Raw genomic sequence first — 17,063 nt, 5'->3', positions numbered from 1 at the left:
GTGAGGAATGGACAGAATGATGCTTTAAGACACAGCTCCTGGCATGTAGTGACGACTCCATAAATATCGTTGTTTGTTTGTTTTTTGGGTTTTGTTTTGGGGGGGTTAGTCACCAGAATAAACAAAGACCCTCAGTGGAAACAGGGCGAGATTGGAGACTGGAAAACCTGTGCTCCGGGTCCGGACCCACCACTCACTGGCCCAGAAGCCTCTGGAGTCCTTTCACCCCGGGCCGCACTGTGTAAAATGGGAACCCCAGAGCCCCCTCGGAAGAGGAGAGAAGATGAGAAAGTTCTGGCAAAGGAGAGTGCATTGTGAACGCCAGGGTCAGTAACCAGAGCTCTAATCCCCAAGACCCCTCCCCAGAGGAGAAACCCCAGTCTGCCACGTTGGGGATGCGCCCGGGGCTTCACCCAGGCAGCCCTAATCTCAGGCCAGCCCAGCACCGGCTCCCCGCTCAGAGTTAGGGGCCTGGGCTGGATCAAAGGCGGAGGGAATTAGCATCACAGAGAGCCCGGGGGAGGGGAGGCCAGGATTAATTCACTCTCCTCTTCCTGCTGTTTTTCCAGCAGCTTGTGGAGTTGGGGGAAGGGTAACCATCCACCCCCAAGCCCCAACCGCACCCCCAGGCCAGTTCTCATGGGAGGAGCGGAGCGGGGGCAATGATATGGGCGGGACCTGCAGTAAAAGGGGGGATGCTCTGTGTACACATCTGGACCCATCGGTTTGAATGGACAAGAATGCAAATGCCTGGGCCGGAGGGACATCCTCAGAGGCTGGATGTGGGGCAAGGGGAATGCAGTGTGAGTTCACAGACCCCACTGTGTCATTTCAGGGGCATAAAAGTGTGTGTGTGTGTCTGAATCTACGATGGTGAACCACATGTGTGAATATCTATGTGAGTCTGGGTGACCAAGGTGTCAAACGTGTGGGCATATGGGCACATGTATGGACAGAGGAGCTGCCTGAGAACTCTGAAATGAGCAGAAAGGAAAAGTGTGAGGGGGGCTCGCATTGGAGTATTTCCCACAGGGAAACAGCTAGAAGGTGTCCAGACAACTATCTCGCAGGGCCTGCCTCTAAACTCCACGGGCTGTCTCCATCCCTCAGGCTTCACCTGTCCTACCAGGGAACCGCCTTGGGCTTAACCTTTCTGTGCCTCAGTTTCCTCGCTTGAAATGTAATTACAGTGTGTTTGTGAGGATTCAATTAGTTAATATAAGAGAAGCAGTTAAAACGGCCCTTGGCACACAATGAAGGCCCTCGGGGATTCGTCAGTACAATTAATGCTACCTGGAGGGGGCATGGTGGGCCCGAACCAGAGGAACAGGGTCCGACCAGAGCCTGCCAGGAGCTGTCCTTGCAGAAGCCTGGAAGGAAGATTGCTTCTAAGCCAGCAGAGCTGGGCAGCCTTTGGCAATGCCGGGAAAATGGAGCATGTGGTGTTGGAGGAATCACGAGGCACCACCTCAGCCAACTTGGCAGGCTTGGCGCTCACTGACCGTGCACATGGAGCTCCTCCCACCCCTCCCCTTTTAGCTTCTCATTCCCCCCACCCCCGTACTCCCACCTACTTTCTGCCCCCTGAGTGTGAGGCACATCCCCCCAACCAGGCCTGTTTCATCCTTCAACTGGCTGAAAAGGTCCATTCTTCATGCCCATCCTGCAGGTGGGGAAACTGAGGCTTGGAGGAATGGAGGGATGGGAGCAGGGAGCAGAGCTGGACTCAGGAATCTCAGAGTAGATCATAGAGAGGCAGAATGCCAGTGCAGCCTCTGGAGCAGCCCAGTTGGCTCTCAGCTCCTTAGGGTCTGTGCTGGCTTTCAAGGCCCCTAAAACAGTTCCCTCGACTATTCCTGAGTTCAGACTGGGCAACACGCCTCCCCACATTCACCCTGTCTGGTCCACCCCACCCTCAAGAACAAGGGGAAATGGCTAGCCTGACACCTAAGTGAATCCCTAATGCACCTCCCCCACCTCTACACTTTTGCTCCTGCTGTTCTGTCTTGTCCATCCCAGTCCAAGCCCTCTTCACCTGTCAAGGACCACGGCAAATGCCACCTCTTCCACGAAGCCTTCTCTGATTGCCTTGTCCATTAGTGGCCTCTTGGTCCCCTTCCCCCCAGGGACCTAGAGACTTCCCTCTCATCAATACAAACCACTTTACCTGTTGGGAGGTCCTAGAGGCAGACCAGGAGCATCTTGGTACACCCCCACTCCCACCCCACAGGTCAAGGAAAAGATGTTCACAGGCTGGGGTGCACTGTGGGTACTCACCCTCCCACACCACTTCAGAAGCCCGTCCAAGCCCTTGTACCATGGCCATGTGACGTAGCGTTCAACAGCTAAGGCTCTGGCGCAGATTTTTCTGGATTCAAATCTCAACTCTCCCGCTCACTAGCTATGTGAGCTCAGGCTTATTATCTAACCTCTCTGAGCCTCAGATTGCTCATCTATTAATGGGAATAATAATAGTTCCAAGGCCACCAGGTTGTTGTGATAATGAAGTGAGTTAACCTACGTTAGTTCTTAGAATAAGACCTTGTACACAGTAAGTGCTATGTGAGTGTTTGCCATTGTTGTTAATAGTTATACTCTTATTGTTATAACCAGGAGAATACAAAGGGGCACTGGACACAACCTGTCCCTAAGAGGATGAGAGTCCAGACAGGAACAGGAAAGGAGGTTTACATGTCTAATCTCATTTAATGGTCAAACCACCTTAGTAGTTATCACCAGCCCCACTTTACAGATAAGGAAACTGAGACTCCAAGAGGTGGTGTGTGTAAGCTCCCAAGGGCTCACAGCCCTAAGTGGCAGGGCTGGGATGCAGGGCCAGGTCGTGCGGCTCCAAAGTCCATGCTCTTTCAACAAGCCCGCGCTGCCTCTCAGTCTGGCAGCGAGATAAGCTGCGTACACAAATAGCTGTAATCCAAGGTAGAACGTGATAAGTGCCCAACAGGGACTGATAAAGGCTCTGGGAGGGTGGGGCTCTGGGAGGGAAGGGAAGCGGTGGAGGTCAGGGCGGGCTTCTGAGAGTGGGTGACATCTGAGCGTGGCCTCAAAGGTGGACAGGCTGAGTGGGGAGACTTTCCAGCTGGAGGGGGCCAGTGTGAGCAGACATGGGTCACTGTGTCCACAGTACCTAGTACAATACCTGTCATGTCACTGAGGCCCAATAAATATTTGAGAAAGGAGGGGGGAAGAAGGGGGTGAGGGGGGAAGAAGGGAGGGGGGAGGGGGGAAGAAGGGAGGGGGGAGGGGAGGGGGAAGAGGGGCGGGAGGGGGAGAGAAGAAAGGAGGGAGGGAGGGAGGGTGGGTGAATATACACTGACCCCACTTGGCCCAGGAACTACCCTTCTCGCGGGGAGACAGGGTCAATTCCTCCAATTCTCTGAAGGGCTTCATGGGGCCAAAGGTCCCCCTTGTCGTATGACACCCCAGAGAAGTAGCTCAGCATTTCCAGGCTGGAGTTCCTGACAATTAGATGTTTTGCTCAATAACAGGAAGAACTTCCCAGCAAGTAAAGCTGGACAGGGCTTCTCTGTGGGGCGGGGCAGTGGTGTGTTGGGGCCAGTTTGGACTGGCTCACAGGAGCCGATTGTTAAATTTTCAGGAACTGCCTGACCTGGTTGATATTAAGGTGGCAGCCTAAAATTGGCCGTGGTGGGAGTATTTTACACCATGCGAAATCAGCAAATGCTACAAATCAGGTTTTCCCTGCTTTGGAGAGCCAGCTGTTAAACATTTAGCAGCACACCACTAGGCGTTATCTGCTACGTGGGGGAGCAAGCTCCCCAATTCCAGAAAGATGCAAGCAGAGACAGTCACCTCCTGGGAAGAAAGGAGACCGAGGGGATCGTTGTTAGTGATGGGGCTCAGATTAGATGACGTCAAAAGCCCCTTTTTGGCTCCAGAACTTATGAAAAGTCAGCTTTAAGAAAAAAACGTAATCAGGGTAATTATTCATGCCAGGAAATTATTAACCACTTGACTCAGAGGCTGGGAGCAGGGCAAGAGGAGCCACGCGCTTGCAGATTTCACAGATGGAAAACCCTGTCTAACGTCACACGGGGAGTCAGTGGCAACACTGGGACCAGAACCTGTGTCTCCCAGGCTCTCGGCCAGAGCTCCTTCCAGGGCACATGGCTGGGGTGGGATAGGGGAGGACAGGCACATCTTCCTGCACAGTCTGTTTGGGGTCTGTCTCCTCCACATAAGAATGTAAGCACGGACCACATCTGTTTTGCTCCCTGCTGGATCTCCAGCGCCTAGTTTTGTGCCAGGCACATAGCAGGTATTGATGAATATTTGCTGAAAGCATCAGTGTGTCTGAGATCCTGTCTCCGGAAGCATTTGGAGAGCTGGGAATGCTGTCGTCTGAGGCCATTACCGCTCGGGTCCCCACTCCCGCTTAGTGACATGGGATCAACAGATCAGGCTTCCCATTCCAACTCTGCCCCTTCCTGTATGACCTTGGCCAAACCACCGGGTCTCTTGAACCCTCAGTTTGTTCCTCTGCCAAGTGGGTCGACTTTTGCCTGCCTCCTGAGACTGCCGTGGCACTCAGGTGAGACAGAAAGCGCTCTTCACAGACTCTACAGTGCCGTGCCCATTGCAGGAGAGTCAGAGATTGGAAAGCCGGCTTTGTTGGCTGGGTCAAGCCCAAGGGTTCCCAGTGGACACTGGGTAGTGGCGAGGCTGCTGCTCTCTCAGGGCTGACATTTGGGGAAACCTGCGCCAGATCAGCTCACTGTGTGTGTGTGTGTGTGTGTGTGTGTGTGTGTGTGTGTGTGTGTGTCGGGGGGAGGGGGAGGGGGTATAAACCAGAGCTCAAAGTTCTAAAGGGGCAAGTGAGGGGGAATGAAATAAAGATAGCAAGGGAGACTTTGGAGAAGCCTTTTTCTCCTAAGATCAAGTCTCTTGAGCAGAGGGAGCAGGCGAACCAGTGACTTTAAAAAGCACGTTTCTGTATCTGCAGAGCTGTTTGTCACCGCTCGCCCGCCCCCCCAGGCCTTCCCTACTGCCTTAGTGGGTGAGCTGAGGATTGGTACCTGCCAAGTCAGGTTGGGGGCAGGGAAGATGGAAAATCCTGGTATGTTCTGAAATCGAACCAGTGTTCCAAATGATTCCATGGAGAAAGGATTTCTGCCACTCTCCCAGACAGGCATCGCAGGCCCCTCCCGGTAGGGTGAGGGGCCGGGCTGTCAGGGAGGGAGGCCCAGCTCACCCCAGGCTGTGGGGAGATGAGGAAGGAAGGCAGGGGGCTAACGGCCCTCCCAAGTGGCATCGGATTTTCGGATTTTCGCAAAGAGGGTGAGGGCAGCAGGAGGCTCAGGGCTGTGGCCAGGGAGGCAGGTGGAGAGGGTGCCCATGGAGCATCAGCCTGGGCCCCCCTTGGGAAGCAAAAGAGAAAGGCCCTGTGTCAGCAGCCAGGCCCCTGGGCGGCAGGGCTCTCGGCTCCATTCTGTTCGGCAGGATTCTAGTTGGCACCAGCTGCAGCCAGGAACAATGCCTGGATTTCTTTCTTTCTTTCTTTCTTCTTTTTTTAAAAATTTTAATAGAGGGGAGAGAAGGACCAGAGCCACTCACTGAACAGCTCAGCATCATGGAGGCGTCTGAGACCATGTGTCCTTGAAAAAGCACAGACGCAGGGGCCCTACAGCTGGCTGCAAGGTGCAAGAAGGCACGTCATACTGGCAGATTGGGGTCTCAGCCCCACTGCTGCCTCAAACTTGCTGTGTGACCTTGGGCAGGTCCACGCCTCACTCTGGTCTATGGTCTCTCCAAGGCCCCCAACGAAGCCGGCCTTCCAGGCCTCACACAGTGACGATTAGTCTCTTTCCACCAAACTCTTAGAGTGGCATTTGGTGTGGGTAGTCCTTCCTGATAGCCTGTGAGCTCCCAGAAGGTTGGGTCTGGTTCATCTTGTGTGCCCCCTGCACCTCTCACGGCACTTGACCGGCCATCAGTCACTCAGCAGCTATGCTGGGTGATGGGATAGAACAGTGAGCCATCCTACAGCCTGCAGTCCCCAGGGAGGGGAGAGGGGCGCACACCAAATAACTTCCCTGAATAGTGAGGTGTCACACCAGGCAAATGAAACTCTCTGTGCCTCAATTTCCTCATCTGTAAAATGGAGACGTTAATCCTAATAATCAGCTCAAGTGAGGACTGGAGGAGTTTATACACAGTGCCTGGCACATAGTAAGAACTTAACCAGTAATTGCTATAACGATGACAATGCTATGGGGACAGCAGCACATGGGGTTGAGACTAGGTAGGCAGCGCATCTGCTAGAGGTAATCAGAAGAGGCTTCCCAGCAGGTGGCTGTAGATGTGGCCTGGAAGGCTGGGAGGGCTGCGTCCCAGGAGGTAGGCAGAGCATGAGAAGGACAGTAAGTATATAATGCTGACAATTCCGAAAGCCACCCAGAATGGCCACATGACAGGGTCAGGGCAAGAGGTATGAGCCTGGAGGCCAGGCAACTGCTATCCAGGTGAGGAGGGGAGAGGATGAGGCTCTGAGATCTTCTCCACCCGCTCCAGCGCCAGAAAGGGGGTACCCCTCAGGGCACAGGGGCTTTCAGGAAGGAGGTAGGAGGCTTGACCTTCCTCCCATCGCCTGTCCCAGAATCCGCCCCACCCCACCCTGCAGTGCAGGACGCGCTAGATCTCCCCTCTGGCAGCACTCCTGCAGGTGAAGGATTAGGAGTCCTGGTTCCTGTCCCATCTCTGACACTTCCCAGATGTGTGGCCATGGGAAAGCCAGCACCTCCATCTGAGGCTCAGTTTCGTCACCCATAAAAGGGCGGTTGTGAGGCTCAGAGAGTGAGAGGTACCCCCTGAAGGGAGGTGTTAAGGTTGTTACCTATTCACAGTCTTGGACAGCTCCCTCGACTATCGATATTTTCCTGTCCCTACCTGGCCAAAAGGGGGCCTCTGAGAGCACGCCCCAAAGCGGCCACCCTCCCCCGAAACCCTAAAGTGCACCGTAGCTCAGCCCAAGGCTGGAAAGCTCAGACCTACAGAATCACAGGACGATCAGAGGCACAAGTGCCATTGGACAACCCCTGTGTGTCCCATGCTCTCTTGCTTGACAGATGGGGAAACAGAGGCACAGAGTCTGTGACATGGAAGTAGGCTCTCGGTTTACTCTCTGGGGCCTCTGATGGGAAGAAGTGAGTGGTGCTGGAGCTGGAACTATGGGGCAGAGCTCCATGATGGAAACTGAGAAGATAGCAGGCCTGGGGGAAGGGCCTGGGGGAATCGGGGCCTGGATGCTGGGAAGGTGTGGCCTCAGAGAATGGAGGGAGCCATCTGATGGGTACACGGAGAGGAGGCAGACCAGGAGAGCCTGCTGTGCACATCTGCTCTCTGCTGGACCTCACCACCCACCCTTAGAGGCACAGGCCTCAGAGCTGGGCAGGGACCAAATGTCTCCGGGATCCAACCAAGGTGTGAAGACTAAAGGTCCTCCCTGTTATTCCACTGCCATGGGAGGGCCCGATGACTGCCTGGTGACTAAAGAGTCTTTACTCCACCTCAGAGTACCCAGCTGGTCACCCTGTCTGCACCGTAGCCTGGGGATGAGATAAGGCAAGTCCCCATTCTCAACCCAGAGGCCCAGCCCAGACCTGCAGCTCACTCCCAGCCCCACCCACTGAGTAGTTGTGAGGTCCTAAGCAGGTCACTTAAATCTCTCTGAGCTTCTTTCCTCAGAGGCAAATTACACCTTCTGGCTTGTGGAGAGGATGTAAGGAGAGACTATTTCCCAAGTGCTTGGGGAAGCGTAAGCACTCAATGAATGTAACTTTCCTCCTGCCCCTTTAGCCCTCTGGCTCCCTTTTGGGGAGGGGGTTGTGGAGAGTGGAGACAGAGAAGACAACCCCGTAGAAGCAGGAATTCACCCCCCACATGTGTCAGTCCCCTGACCACCCCCAGCCCACTGAGGGGCCCCTGCCCGAGGGGACCACAGTCATGACACCCTGCACAGGACCTAAAGCCTCCCACCACCGCCTTCCTCCCAGGCCTAAGCAATGGCCTTCTTCTCCTGCTGATAGCTCCCCAGAGGGTGGAGGGTGAGGGAATTGATAGCACTTAAGTCTGTTCTGAAGGTGGGTGTGGGCTGGGCCCCATACTGGTGCCCACGGACAGGCCCCGTGCAGCCTGCATCCTCCTGATGGCCGCTGAAGCCGCCTCTGGAGCCAGGTGACTTATGGGCCTGCACGGGCTGAGCGGAATCCATCTTCCAGCTCCCAGTGGCTGGGAAGTGAAAGCACCAACCTCTCTGATTCACCCCAGACCTCCAGGCCCACAGAGGCCAAGGCCAAGAGGGTGGGGGCTCAGAACACACGGTCCCCAAAGATGCCTGATCACCATGATGAGACCTTGCCCTTGGTTTACAGAGGCCCAGAGAGGGCTAGCTACTTGCCTAGGGTCACACAGAGAGTCTAAAGATGAGGATACAGAGCTGGGGCTGAGGGACCAGCAGGAAACTTTGTTAATGAGGACCTGAGCTCGACTCCTGTTGACCGTGGACAAGTCCCTCACGGTGCAGTTTTCTCTGAAGGGGGGATGGTAATAGCACCTAACTCAAAGCAATGTGAGAATTCAATAAACTAACGCTTCAGAGGCCCTCAGCCCAGTATCCAGCACACAGTAGGCACTAACTAAGTCATAGCAACTTCCAAGACCCCACAGGGATCAAACCTGCCTTGTTATTTCTCGAAAGTGGAATAGAGACAGCAAGGGCCTGAGTCCCAAGAACGGGAGCCCAGGGTCCCCAGGAGGCCGGGCAGACTCAGGGCCCAGGCGAGATTTCTTGGACTTGCTGCCACCAAGTGCCATGCTTGCTCAGCTGGGAAGAGGGGAGATCAACCCCCGGCTCCACGCTTCAGAGAGTTGGGCCTGCTTTGTGTGCTGGGCTGGGCTCCTCTGCCCTCTTCAGCCACTTCCTAGTTTCCAGATGCCAAAGGAACTGGCAAAGGAGGTGGCGGGTAGGTGTCTTCTGGACAGGAGCTTTTGAACATGAGTGGTCATCACCAAGGTCACCTGCATCCCCCCACTTCCTAGAGGTAGCTATACCTTGTCACTCACTGAGAGATCTGGACAAAAATGTTGAGAGGACTGAACATTCTGACGTAGGTGGTCATCAAGGTAACAGGAACTGGCCTAGTTCTCCGCTGGGGCTGAATTCTTGCCCTCCAGGTCCTTAAACACCCAGAAACTCTGTCCTAAGGTTTTGGACCTGGGGTGGGGATGGCTTTCTGGCTGCTGCAATGCTATGCATTCTTGGAGGTGGGGTGGGGTGGGGGTGGAAGGAGGGCAGCTGTGGCTCCAGCCACCTTTCAGCAAGTGGAATTCCCACCTTCCAGCCCTGGATCAGGCCTTCAAGGGTTTCTCAGGCTACCCTCATGTCCCAACTTAATGAACCTGGGCCACTTTGATGACGAGGGGTTGGGGCTCCCTCCCACAGGAATGTGCTGGGACCGTGCCTCCCTGGTGTCCCTAGAGGTCTGGAAGTCTTTCATACCATCCACCCTCCCCAGGGGACGCTCAGCTGACACCTGTGTGAGAGCGGTAGCAAAGTAGCAGTGTGGTAACAGTCCATGTGACAGGTCGAAGGACTGAGGCCCAGAAGGAAGTGCCTAATGGCATAGTGAGGCAGCATTTCCCATGGGAAAATCAAGCAGGCTCCCGGCATCCTCCCTCCGTTCCCCAGCCCCTGTGGCTCTGAGCTGCAGTCCTCTGAGCCCTCAGGAATTCAGGCTGAGTTTGCTGGCTGTCAGAATACTGTAGCTTTGAGAATGAATTCAGGGCTGGCAAATTCATTTTGCCTCTTCTCCCTCCGGTGCTGGAAGGAGTGATCTCGCCGGCCCTGAAGGAGTTCAAGCCGAGGTCAGAGAAGCCCTCTGAAGGATGTTCTAAAATGGGGGTTGGGGGGATGGTACTCCGGCCTGCTCCCGCGTTGGCCCAGGGTCCGCGCTGATCACTGCCCAGGAGGCCGGGGGCGATCCTCGAGTCTGCGTGGCACATCCGCGCTCCCAAGCGGGCCTCGTCAATCAGACAGCGGTTCTGGCCGGGCCAGGACGTCTTCCGCTAGTCTCAGGCCCCGGGGGAGACCCCCGCCTCGGCTGTCTCCGGGTGCCCGCCCACCCCACCACCCGGCGGTGTCATTGTTCTCTGACGTCACGCTTTGGCCCCGCCCCTCGACCCCCACCCTCCCTCCCCATCTCCGGCTTCAGGCGCCGGAGACCCTGCAGCCTCCAAAGCCCCGGCCGACCAAGGCTCCCCCCGCGGCCCGACCGGGGCTGCGCCCCCTTGCGCTCTCCCCAACTTGCCTTTGTTATTCCAGCTCCCTTCCTCGCCTCGCCTCCGACACCGCGGCGGACTGCAAAACGCGGAGCGTGGAGCCGCCACCACACCTGGAATCCGAAGCGGGAGCCGGGCCGAAGCCTCCCCAGCTTGTGCGGGGAGGGGAGTGCGCGCGTGCGCGCGTGTGTGTGTCCAACCCGGGCTGCGCGGGCGCTGATTATGATTTGGGACTGAGGGTACCGCAAATCATGAGTAGGGGGGGCTTGGGGAAGGGGTGTGGAAGAGAACGTGAGGGGATGTGTTTGTATGTGTACATGAACGTGAGGATTTAGTGCACAGGGAGATGTTTTGTTTTTTGAATGTATGTGGGTTTGCACTGGTGTGTGTGTGTGTGCGCGCTTGCCGTGTACACGGGCATTTTTGTGAGCGAAAGTGTACGTGTGTGGGTGCGTGTGCGTGTGAGAGCGTGTTTGTAATACTGAGTGTGGGCGCGAATGTGTGTGCCGTTTGTGTAGGAGTTTCCGTGTGAGGGGCAGCGGACGTGAGCCAAAGTGGGCGCGCACTTAGATGCTCTCAGGCGTGGGTCTGACAGGGGAACCCCGCGACCGGGCTCACCCAAGTAAGCCTTGTGAGTGCCATCGCTCTCCGCGGCTCCTGGGACAGTGCACAGCCCTGGGCCGGGATCCCGCGGCCCCCACCCCGCCCGCACACATTGGGCCCGGGACGCTTCCCGCCGGGCTTCGGGGAATCCAAGCGCTTTTGGACCGCGCAGGGTGCCGGGGACAGACCGTGCGCACCGCTTCTACCCAGCGCTCTAGCCTACCTCAACATTGCCCTTGGCGGGGAGGGGAGGGGTCCTCTGCTCGCCCCACCCGCCAGCCCCCGGGCTTTAGGAGCAATCCCAAAGCCTCCTCCAACGGAAGTCTTTGGCAATCTCGTTAGCAACTCGCTCAGCCCCAGTTCGGGTACCTGACAGCTTTCGCGGCCCCAAACGCACTCCAGTCGGGGGCTTGAGAGCAAAGCGGGGGACACTCCGGTGAGACAGGTGATTTTAGCCCCCTCTCCAGTGTGACCCTCAGCATTTCTCTCCTGCTCCAAACTTGCTGGAGCGGGTGGGGGTGGGGTCGCGGTTGGTGGGGGAGCGGCCAGGGAGTAGTGGAGGCAGGAGAGAGAAGGTGAGTGGGAGTGGGTGACGCGCGAAGCCCCATCAGAGCCATAGAGGGGAAAAAGCTTGGAGAGCGCCCAGACCGAGGAGCTGGGAAGAAAGGAAGCAAAAGAGGGAAAGGGAAGGGAAAGGCGAGGGAGAGAAAGAGAGGCGAAAAGAGACAGGGAGAGGCGAGAGCGCAGAGAGCGCTAGGCGAGCGGAGCTGAGCGCTGGCGGCGGCGGCGGCGACGGCGACGGCGGTGGCGGTGGCGCGGCGCTCCGCTCCTCCCCTAGTTCCGCACCGGCTTTTGCGGCCGGCCGGCGGCGCGGGGCCCTTTGGAAATAGAATAGCCAATGTAATCTGACACTTCAACTTGCTGGGCTCCGGGCGAGTTGATTCACTTACTCACCCCCTAACGCCGAGTTCCTTTTCACTGTCTGTGGACATTAAAAAAGCGAGCGGCGGCTGGCGCCCGGGAGAGCGAGCGGCCGGGCGGCAGGCGGAGAGCAGCGACCGGGCGGCGGAGCGAGCGAGCAGCGCCGGCGCAGCGCGGTGACCCCAGCCCCGGTCGGCGCGGAGCAGAAGCCGGCGCGGAGCCCATCTCGGCGCCCTCGCAGCTCCTCCCGGCCGGAGCCGGCCCTGCCCGGCAGCGGCGGCGGCGGCGGCAGCGGCGCGTCCTCCAGCGGCGGCAGCGGCGCTCGCAGCTCCGGGTAAGTTTGGGGCCAGACCCGGGCGTCCGCTGGCCCCAGGCCTTCCTCCCGCTCCCCGTGGACTCTTGGGGTGCGACTGTGGGGCGCTGGGCGTTAGGGTTTTTCCCTTTAATTTCCGCCGGTACCTGGCGAGCCGGACGAGTGGCCGGCGGCTGGGCTCCGCTGCGCTCTTCTTGGCTACCAGGGGCCAAGGCCCAGGCAACCGGCGAACGCCGGGCTGCGCGGAGCCGTCTTGGTCTGCGCGCGGGGGCCGGGGCTCTTCGGGTGCGCGGGGCGTGAGTGCAGTTGTACGCGCGCGGACCTGGTGCCCGCCTCCTGCCGGCGCGCCTGCAGCCCTGGTTCAGTACACCGGGGGCCGTGCAGGACCGGGATTCGGAAGGGAGGGAGGGAGGGAAGAAAGAAGGAAGGGAGGGAGAGAGGGAGGGAGGGAAGGAAGGACCGGCGTAGGATCACCTCGGTTTCCCTCGTCTCCTTTGGAAAGACGCGAAGTTGTGCGCCTGTGTGTAGGGGAACCGCCAGGGAAGGCGCCGGATTTCGTGGCGGCAAGGGGTGGTGGTGTTAAGTTGTGCATCTGAATTTCCAGGGAAAACACACACTTTTGTAAATGGGAGGGGGGGCGCGGTTAAGTTGTTTGTGTGGGAATTGCCCAGGGAGACGCGGCGCACCATACTAGCGGGGAACGCCAAGGGGTGTGTGTAGGGTCTTCCAGTAGATCTTTAGAAGCCCGAGGAACCTTAAGGCCAAAGCCTCGATGGAGCTGCCCCGGCCAAGAGGGCAGCCCAGGGGGAAGATGTGCGTGTGTGCGCGCGCGTTGCAAATACGAAAGTAATTTCCCCGTGTTCTTTTCTTCCTCTCCGTCTCCGGCGGCGGCGGCGGCGGCGGCGGCCCCGGGGGAGTGGGAGGCCGGCCCGGGCGGAGGTTGGGGGGCCGGGCCGGGGCTGGAGCTGGGGTGGGGGGCGGGCTCTGGAAGCTTGTTTCACATTCCTGGCGTCTGGGCTGGGTAGAAAACAGTGGGGAGCGCGGCCTCGGCGTCTGGGGCGCGGGCAGCGGGCGCGCGTCGCCCCCTCGCCGGGGACATCTGTCCAGGAAGCCAGCCGGGCGAGGAGAGGGCGCGGCGCGGAGGGCAGGCTCCCCGCCCCGGAGCAGCGGGGGCGCGGGCGAGGGGCGGCCGTCTTCCCCGCCATTGTGCGCCAGCAGATTTTCACGGGAGACTGCCCCGGAGCCGCCGGAGAAGGCCGGGAGCCGGCCTCAGCCCCGGGTTTAAAAGACACTCCAGGAATGTAAACAACCCGAGCGGGAGGGCGGGCGGGCGGGTGCAAGCCAGGGCAGCCGGCCCGGGTCCCCCACCCCTCCCCGGGGGACAGCCCGACAGCAGGGCCGCTCAGCCCGACCCCTCTACCTGCCGCAAACTTTTTCCTCCCTTGCCGTCCCTTCCCACCTCGCTCCTCCGGCGGGCCACGGAGCGAGGGCCTCTCCCTGGGCGGGAGCCCAGGGCGCCTGGCACCCGGCGCCTGACCCTGGAGGCCGGGCGGCCCGGCCCCTGCTTGGGTGTCCGGAGTCCCGGCAGCGCCTGCCTCGGAGCCGCAAGCTTCCTGCGCAGGCAGTGCCGGAGTAACTGGGGCTCTGTGAGCCTGCCCGCCTGCCTCCCTCCTTCCCGCTGCTCCTAACCCCCGCTCTCCGCCTTCTCCTCCCCCCTGACTGCTTTTCCAATGCCCTGACATGAGGGAGGAAGATTTAACTTGGCAGCCCAAACAAATGTTCTCTCAGAGGTCCTCCAAGAAGCTGGCGGCTGAGCTGGCAGGGTGAGGGCACTGCTCGGCCAGCCTTTTCTTCCTCCCTGCTCTGCCATGGCCATTCGGAGCCCCCTGGGTGGACAGCCCAGGGCATGGGAGAGTAGGGCCCAGCCCCACAGATTTAAAAGGGCAGGGGGAAGCCACCTCTGGAAGCTCCTGGCTTGGCACTGGGCAGGAGCTGCCCGGAGTTATCTTCTGGTGCCAAGGGTTTTCTGGAGGATTTTTTGAGCAACAGTTTGTCTCCTTGCTGCAACCCCGGGAACAGGGCCTGGTAGACCAGAGGGTTAGCCAGTGCCGTCTCCTCCTCCCTCGTGGGTGTGAAGACAGGCTCGTTACACAGGGCAGGGCAGGAGGCCAGAGGCTGTTCCCAGAGGTGCCTGGGTTTGCTTATTATTGTTTCTTGAAGGTAGAGAAAAAGAGGCAGGCGCTGCAGCTGGAGAATGGGCAGCTTGGCTGGTGATGAAGTCTGACTAGCCTTTGCTGGCGTTTGTAGCATGGTCCCGGGAGTTTAAAAGTTGCTCTCAGGGAAGTTCAGATGAGGGAGCAAATCCGTAACTTTCTGTGTCCCGGCTGCTTTTTGAGGGGGTCCAGGGAATTCCTGGCCCCTCACTTGCCCGCTGCCTGCCCCTCGTGGCGCAGTTTGTGAATATGCCCCAAGCCTTGTGCTGACCTTCCTCTCTTCAGGTTGAAGATATTGAAGCACCAGCATCAAACAAAAGACACATTGAAAGCCGAATCTGCCACAGAGCACGTGTGACTTTGGGGCCAAGGGAATGCATTGGGAGGGCGATGCTGTTTTCTTCTGAGTTTTGTGTTTTCGGCCGGGTTTTTTTTCTCCAAAAGGACAGAAGCATCTCCTTGTCCCAAGTCACAAGGATATGAAATGCTGTTTTCAAATGTAAATCTCAAAACTGTAGACTTCTGAGTTGGTGGCAGTGACTGTGGTGGCTAGGGGGTGGTGGGGATTGAGCGGTAGGGAGTTTTCAAGAGTTGTAAATGGTTTTTGGATTGGGGTTTTGAGGCATTCAGGGTATGGCTCACAGAGAAGAGTTGGGAATAAGTAATTGTTGGACTTATTGGAAACTTTGATAACTAGTCCTGTCTATGCAAAAAAAGATTGCTGCCTTTTTTATGGGGACAAATGTCCCTTTTTTCTCCTAAGGAAGGGGAGAGGAGGAGGAGCCTCATTCCTTTCTCAGCCAGGAGCAAAGAAAGGTCCAGAGACTTGGGGTTTCTCTCTCTCTCTCTCTCTCTCTCTCTCACACACACACACACACACACACACACACACGCCTAGTGACAGTAACACAACATTGTCTCCATCCCTGGTCCCCAGAGATGTGCCCCAGCCTAGGACAGGTGTACACCATCAATGGAAAATTGCAGAGGGAAGGACCCAGCTAAGAGCTGCAGACTTCACTTTTTTCCTGATTGACAGAGATCGGGGTGGATAAGGAAGGAAGACACTTGGAGGCCTGCTGTGTCCCAAGAGTTTTGTCGTAAGAGTAGCCGTGTGTGAAGCCACAGATACTGAGTTCTCTAGCCTCGGCCAGCATCCAACAGGCAGTTGTGACCCTAGTCTCACGGAGAGATGTTGCTGTAAGAAATTCAGGCACCAACAAGTCAATTTCCGGAAGCTTCTCTGGGCACTCTGTCACAGAACCAGGAAGCCGGGCCTGCCAGGTCCTGAGTCCCATACTTTTCATTCATAACTTTGCTCCCCAGGGCCCTAGCCTGGCTCCTATCACCACCTCATCTTTATGAGGTTCCTTAGGTTTTGTGTGGACAACAAAGGCCGGGCTGCTGTAATTACCCTGAACCCTGCTGCAGCCTTGCCTGGTGACTGCTCTGACCTCTCAGCAGGACACAGTGGCTTCTGTCCACGCCCTCTAAGGAGGGGGGCTCTTTGTCCCTAGAGCTCTACCCTGAGGAAAGGGGGAGGCAGAGCCTGTGTAAGCTGGAAGCTCCAGGGGTGATCTGGAGGTTGGACACTGCCCTCAGGGAAGATGAAGGAAGGCTGAGAAAACCAGTCCCAAGCGCAGGCTATGAGGAAAGAGTCCAGAAACCCGTCACGATTATGAGGGCGTTTGCTATTACCTGAGGAGGTAGGGCAGAGGTGTCAGGAGGCTGTAGCTGACTGGCTGCTTTGGGCCCATAGCTTCACTCAGCTGGGCCTCAGTCTCCACATCTGTAAAATGGGCCCAAGGGCAGGACACCCGCCGCCCTGCCCCCCAATCCTACCTGCTTGCTGTGAGAATGAGGCAGATATGGGCGTGAGATCCCTGGGTGTGTGTCCCCTGAAGGCCTGGCAGGCTCTGGGTACAGAATGGATGAGGCACAAAGGGGTTGGATTGGAGGTGCTAGAAGCATTTTCCAGAAACTGCTCTCCCATCCAAGGCTACCTCCCTGGCAGCTTATTGTCCAGCCTTGGCTTGCATGCTCCCCATGACAGGGAGTTCACTACCTTAGGGCAGTTTTTGCCTTTGGTGGACAGTTCTGACTATTGGTGTGCTCAGCTGCATGCCTTCTGGAAATCAACCTCTCCTGACCTCTCTGGGCTTGAGGAGCTGGGGATTCTCCAGACCACAGACTTGTACTTTCCTGGATGATCCCAGATTCAATACCAGTGCCCAGGCAAGCCACACCCCTGTGGGGTGGGAGGACACCCTTCAAATGGCTGCTTCCAGCCCTTATTGGGAGTGACCTGTGGGGAGTAGGAGAGGGTCTGCCTGAGGGGCTCACTGTTATCTGTCTGTGTGCCAGCTTTCCTCCTGGCACTTTCCTTGGATCGGGTAGGAGGAGAAGGAAGGAGATAGATAGCAGGGGGTGGGGTTGGGTCAGGGGCCCAGCACTGATCTCACAGATACTTCCTGAGAGTCCACAGTGTGAGGACCGTGGCCTGTGAGAGACCCTGAAATGTGTAAGACAGTTCCTGTTCCTTAGGAGCTCACAGTCCAGCAAGGGCAGGAAGATCAGTCCAAATAAATAATTAACCAGCACCAGCCGGCTGCCTGCCACGGGGCGCACGATGACAGCAATAGCCACAGCCCCTCGCCTTTGTGTGGCACCTGGTGGGTTTAGAAGCGCTCTCCAACTTT

This window comes from Globicephala melas, chromosome 16, assembly GCF_963455315.2.
Source record: "Globicephala melas chromosome 16, mGloMel1.2, whole genome shotgun sequence".
NCBI lineage: Eukaryota > Metazoa > Chordata > Mammalia > Artiodactyla > Delphinidae > Globicephala > Globicephala melas.
Note: the sequence above shows the minus strand (reverse complement) of the source record.